This window comes from Magnolia sinica, chromosome 15 (genome assembly GCF_029962835.1).
Source record: "Magnolia sinica isolate HGM2019 chromosome 15, MsV1, whole genome shotgun sequence".
Classification (NCBI taxonomy): domain Eukaryota; kingdom Viridiplantae; phylum Streptophyta; class Magnoliopsida; order Magnoliales; family Magnoliaceae; genus Magnolia; species Magnolia sinica.
Window position 1 is genome coordinate 67428863 of NC_080587.1, and position 6693 is coordinate 67435555.

At 38.5% G+C, this 6693-nt stretch overlaps 1 long non-coding RNA gene across 1 annotated transcript; it reads right to left on the reverse strand.

Moving 5' to 3' along the window:
* Nucleotides 1–4607: 4607 nt before the first annotated feature.
* On the reverse strand, nt 4608–5013 carry LOC131227100 (uncharacterized). The gene is made up of 3 exons (XR_009162069.1): nt 4997–5013; nt 4825–4904; nt 4608–4729 (listed from the first exon to the last, which is right to left on the reverse strand). It is a non-coding gene; the product is annotated as an uncharacterized LOC131227100 (long non-coding RNA).
* Between the last annotated feature and the right edge of the window lie 1680 nt (nt 5014–6693).

Below are 6693 nucleotides of genomic sequence, written 5' to 3' on the forward strand. Positions count from 1 at the left end.
CCTTGTCACTCTCCTCAGATAGATTTACTGAATCCTTTCCACCTTGAGAGCTTCCTTCTTATTTCTTAAGCGCCCTGTAATCACGTTTCATGCGTCCCTTCTTCCTGCAATGTCAACGCCCATCTTTGTCTTTCGGTCCCTTGTACTTTTTCCTTGACTTAGAACGTTCGTGTTTATTGCTCCCTTTGTTCAGCGATGTTCTTATTCCTTCAACGTTTAGAGCATTCCCTAAAGCTCCTGAAACTCCCGATGTCTTTCTTCTAGATTCTTTGCTGAGAATTAAACCCATCACATCATCAAATTTCAGTTTTGTCGACCTTAAAGAATTGCTCATGGTAATCACCAAACCATCTCAACTGTCTGACAAACTGAACAAGATCAATAACACCTTGACCTTGTCTTAAAAAACAATGCAAACGAATTTCAACTGGCTCGAACTGTATTGAACTCGTTTAAATGTTCAGCCATGCTCCCACCATCTGATATCTTTATGTTGAATAGCCGTTTCATAAGATGAACCTCGTTGGACGCTGAGGGTTTTTCATACATTGTAGATAGGGCTTCTATTAATTCTTTTGTGGTCTTCATCTTGGATATATTGAAGGCGACGCTCTTAGACAAAGAGAGTCGGATCGTTCCTAAAGCCTTCCGATCTAATAAAAACTATTCATCATCTATCATCTTCTCTGGTTTCTTCTCTTTTCTTCATAGAGGAATATAGAGTTCCTTCTAATATAGATAATCCTCCATCTGCATCTTCTAGAATGAAAAGTTTAAACCATCAAACTTCTCAATTCTAGTATTCCCTTCTTCCGTCATCACTCCCACTTAAGCTAAACCAATAGATCTGATACCAGTTGTTGCGCAGCACGCCAACAACGCTAGTGAACCGAGATCCAATCTCCGGTCTCACTTACAAATGATAAATAAGAAGAAAATAATCTGGAAATAGAATTAAAGCATTCTAAACAAACCACAAGACATAATATACGTGGAAAAAGCCCAATAAGAGTAAAAAATCATGGGTGCGAACTTGCACTATGAAGAAAAACGAGATTACAAGCAATGTACTCACTTTAAACGTATAGAAAACTCTTAGCCTTTCTTTAGAAAACCTTTTTCCATACTCGAGATTAACCCTACGACCCCTATTTATAGTTTATACAACTTCCCTTTCGCACCCTTGTGAAATCGCCTCAAAATTCAGCAGTCCATGTGAAATCTGCAAAATGAATTTGCATAACCTCGATGGTCAAGCAGGCTACTCGACCGGTCGAGTGGACCCTCGACCGGTCGAGCACCTCGGACCCAAAAAACTACAGCTCGCTGGACTTTGAGTCGAGCGAACCCTCGACTGGTCGAGCGATCTTGTTCAATATAACAGGTTAAAAGAAAAAAAAAAAAGTTTATGCCATAGACTATAGTCGGAAAATGAAAAACCTCATTGGAGAGTAGTCAGGAAGCACAGAAGATCACTGAAAAGTAAGAAAGTTTACCAAAGTGTACTGATAAAAGAAGAGTTAGCCGCAGAGTAGTAATTTTTTTAAATTTTTTTTATAAGAAATAAGGAAGAAAGGCAATAGGCATTTTTGTCCAATAATATTTCAAAAAGGTGTTAGAAGTCTAAAAAGCAAGTATTTACCAAGGGATTTTATTTTGGGGCGGCCCAATATACCTTGGGTCTGCTTTAACAAAAAATCTAAGAAAAATGCCGCTAGGAGCTTTTACAATATAGAGAAAGGGAAAAAGGAGTGGAATTTTTTTTTGGAGGTACATGAATTGCCTTGTTTTAGAAATATCTTCCAATCCCTCCCACCGCTAGTTAAAAAAAATAGAATTTGGATCTTTCGTTTGTGACAAACAGTGAAATCCTGTTTACTTACATTGTAATTGGGCCACATCATCATGGAGGATTTGGACTCAAAAAAGTATTGTGTGCATCTTGAAAGTTGAAAGTGAGCCCACCTCTCTTGGTTGGGCCATGTCATTCTTGCATCCTTTGTTATCAGGACGTAGATCGGGTACTACCCCAGCCAGTTCTTAGCTAGGAACAGACATGAGATTTGAGGAGCTACTGTGATGTATGGATTTTATCTACACTTTCCATCCATTTTTACATATCATTTTAGGGTACACGCCCAAAAATGAGGCTTAAGACTACAACAAATGGGACTTTACCGGCGCTCATAAGCGCCGCTATAAGTCCCTAAAAGCGCCGGTGATTCTATTAGCAGCGCTAATGAAGCGCCGATAAATGGGTATGTCGCTAAAGGTTATAGCGGCGCTAGTTAAGTTTTAGCAGCGCTTTTCTAAGCGCCGCAGTTATCATTTTCCCCGACGTGAATAAGCGCTGCTAAAACTCACTCAGAGCGCTGCTAAAAGAGGTTTGTGACACTTTTTCGTATAGATAGCGCCGTAACATTTCTACACAAGCACCGGTAAAAGCCTTTGTATGGATTCCCTAGGCTCTAGCATGCCAATAATTTTTTATTATATATAATTCATCAAAACCTATATTTCTTAAATATTTAAAACATAAAAATGATGCAGAACAAATAAAACTGAATATTAAACAAAATTTATTACAATAAATGGTCTTGAAAATAAATAAAAACAAATCCTCTATATAGTCTACTCCTAGCACGAGTGGCGTCAAAAGGCTGAAGTGATTTGAACTCTGGATTGCCCCACTTGTATGCAACGAGAAGAGTGGATCACCCACCATTAGCCCTTTAAAAACTACTCCTATGATAGTCAGTCAGAACCAGGCTAGTCCTTAGCTGCTGCATGGAAGTTGGTTTTTCGGCGCTTAACATGCTGATCTGTTGGGTGGAAAGAATGGTATGTGGCAATATTCCTTCAGGACTTGAAGAGAGCTCTTTCCGCAGCTCATCAAGCTTCATCTCTAAACCTGATGACATACTATGCTTGGTAGCTTTTATATTTGCAGTGTTACCATTCTGTCCAATGCATATTTCAAGTACAATTGTCTTCTTCCCTATCAGATGACAACAAGACATGCATCAACTGCTTCCCACACAACCAATGATTTGGATTTTCCATTGAATAACCTAACTTGGATGTTGTACATGTCGGCCACACTAGCACATGTGGTGGCATGTAGGTGGCATGTAGGTAGCATTCCTTGTGTGTGGGCTCATCCTTAGACATGTTAAAAGAGAGATAGAGATTAAAAACCCCTAAGAGAGAGAGAGAGAGAGAGAGAGAGAGAAACCCTAGAGGAGTGGAGATGGCGATGGCTGTCGCTGCATCTAAAGGGGGAGAGAGAGAGAGAGAGAGAGAGAGAGAGAGAGAGAGAGAGAGAGAGCATCGGGAGGGGAGAAAAGAGGGTTAGGGCTTTTGGTACGTATTTATACCCGATCGCTGACCGACGCCCCTTTTCAATTAGCGCCGGTAAACTAACCACGCACATCGTTGGCTAAGCGTGCTTTTGTTGTAGTGTAAGGTTTGAAGTATGTCTAATCAGCCTTATAAATTAGAAAAGTAATCTGCAATTGTAAGCTCTACCTCTTTACACATTATATTAAAGACAAATGCACCAAATATGCATGTTCCTTATAGTATTTACAAACATGCCACTATATGCAACATTGACATGTGTAGGCACATAGATTAACAAATGTGCACAATGCATGAAAGGGCAGATTAACTTTCAGGAAATGTTGAAAGGTATGATAAACCAAAAGAAAGACAAATTAACCTGGCCCACTTCAACAGCGTTCAGTGCATTTCCTAGCATTTCCTTCCATCTGCAGAATCATCGAACTTAAAGATATTACAGGGTAAAATAACATGAGTGCAATGCCAGGATCAGCACATTGGTATAGCTTTGTAGTTAGGCAGTGTTTGGATGCACAATCAAATTGAATTGCAATAATTAGTTCAATAGAGTAGAAATTAACAAAATTGCAATTGTTTAAGATAGTCTTCAAATTGTGGTTACAACTATTTCAAATTGAAATTTTCAACAAATCTATTTTTGTTTAGAAATCTTGAGCCCCCTCATTCGATGGGAAAATGACCAATGTTAGTCTGGGGGGCTTAAAAGAGGAATGATCCAGATCACCAAACCATGATCCACAATACATGATAACAGCTCTCAAGAAAACAAATAGCTTCCTTACAAAGAAACTCTGCTTGATTATATTGACAAACCAAACCTACGTCTTATACATCTTTTGGGGATGACACTCAGAAAAAAAAAAAAGGATCAATAAAACAGAGTCCAAAAATAAACAGCAACACGGAGATCTTTATCAAAGAGTCCTATCAATGCAATTTCAGATAATATGAATAAGAAATAGCTGAAATTACCTTATGACTAGATGTGGTCGTAGATAATCTGCTAATTGCTTGAGAGAAAACCCCAGATCTGCATCGAAAATCTGTTATAGCTTGAGAGAAAAATCCAAATATGTTCTGGAAAGATCGAGAGAGAAAAACCAACCCAAATGCTGGACAGGATGAAAGGGAAAAAACAGAAGATGAATTATGCTTTCATGTTTCTCAAAATTACAGATTTTCTGCTACGTCTTCTAAGACTGCAAAAACCATCTTTCAAAGGTTTAAAGCTGGTTCGGAAGTCCAATAAAAAAAAATGCTACAAAGTAGAAATAAAGAAAATGCTAACAGGAGCATGTCTTACACTAGTAAATTCAGATTCTGATGTGCCATAGAGCTCAATAAGCTTAATCTTGTCTACTTTAAGCTGCAAAAGAAGTAAACACTGAAGCGTAAGAAACATTTTAAAAAATCAGGCAGGTCGAAATGGAAAGAGAAGAAAGGATTTCAATGATTAGCTACCTTGTGTCTTTTTGCACACAAGTAGAATGCAGTGGCTGTGAAAACAGGCCGACTGAAGTAAGCACTTGCTCGATGAGGTGCTGGCAAAGCAGCAAGAAATCGGTCCTTGCAGCTGAAAATCAACATTATTATTCAATTACATACTGAAGAAAGATTACACAAAATTGCATACATCCAAGCAGGCTGACAGGCAAGCATGAGTGATTTATGTTTGTTCACATCTTATATAAGGGTGAACTCACTCACTTCTTATAGCTCAGTCAGCATTATGATGCCCATTTGCCGACCATAATCGAAGTTCGAACTACCACGTCCCGGTCTCTAGACAAATGCCGACCTAACATGAAGGAAGATCTGGCCGATCTTTCCTCCAAGTATCGTGGAAAATTAACTTGCAATTAGTTCGGAATTCTGAGATCCCCATTGATGATCTCAGGCATAAAATCCAGAAATTATTTTAATGGATGGCAAATTGACATTAGAACAGGGGAAAGAAGACATCTAAGAGAAAGCTGGCGAAGCAGTTTAGTCGTGAGCTATCCCCATCAACTCGTTTCTTAGCATCTGTAAAAGACCTTACAGTGGCAAACTGGTAAAACAGGTGGTCACTTCTTTTTTTCTTTATTCTTTAATCAGCAGACAATCAGCCATGGAGTTCACCTCCTTTTGTGATTTAGATGTTTGATCTTCCAAGGCCAAAAGGATTGCACTAGGCATCAAATCCTGGCCGTTGGAACAGAGAGCAGGAAAACACTAGCAGCTTAACACATGTCTTTCTCCTTACTGCCACAAACACCAAGTTGTTCTGGCAAACGTGCTAAACACAATTTGTCAGTACACCAAAGAAAAATACCCAAGATCTTCCTGCTATTTTATGAGGTGTTAAAGATCACCAAAGCTTTCATGGTTTCATTTGTTTAGAGAAGATAGCAATCTCCAGTCAAACATTGGGCCTAACAAATAAAATCAACGTCAAACAGACTGCTGATCAGAAACTATCCTTAAGAGAAAAAGCAAACGGCCTAAAGCAAAAGGAAAGCATTGCTGGAAGCCTGGAACTAACAATTTTCCCATAAATGATTAAACATTTACAATCAATTTTGATTATGTTAAATGCCAACTGGAATGACTTGGCCAAAAAATCCCAAGCAAATGAAATTTTAAAACACTTAACAGGCATGCCAATGTAAACTATCCGTCCATGTAGAAGTAGAAAAGACGAAAATTAAAAAATAAATAAATAAATCAATCAAATCAAATGCTTACCAAGATGGCCCTGCTTAGCAGCAATATGGAATGAGTCGTAGCCATTCCTGGCCTTGAGAGCAGCTGTCTGAAAATCCTTGAGTTTCTGAACTGTGAACAGATATTTTACATTTCTCTCTGCTTGCTCCCTTTGAACAAGAATGTCACGCATATTTTTCTCCGCAAGAGCTTTTGCCTGAATTTTGAAATGAAAACAAAAAATGTAAGCTCACGGTAATTCCATTCAAGAAGCTTGTCTCCCAAATTAAACAGAACCACATCACCTACAACAAAATATTTTGAAGGAAAGATCACGGTAATTCCATAAGAGGGCTTCTCTAGGCCATTCCTTATTTCCTTCTTTGAAGGAAAGATCTATATGTAATCAAGGGCTATGAATGGACTGAAATTAATTAAACAGAGATGCATCTTAATATTATTTACGATGGCAGCCTCAACCATATAAGAGTGTAAACCCACACCATGCACACACAATCTCAAGTTACGATCACACCATTCTAAAAAATACTTCAAGCCAGTTGTGTAATCAAAGGAATGCGCTTAGTCTTTTCCAAAACAATAAGAGGTTATGACTGTATGATTGCTCCTCCTACAGAAACACCA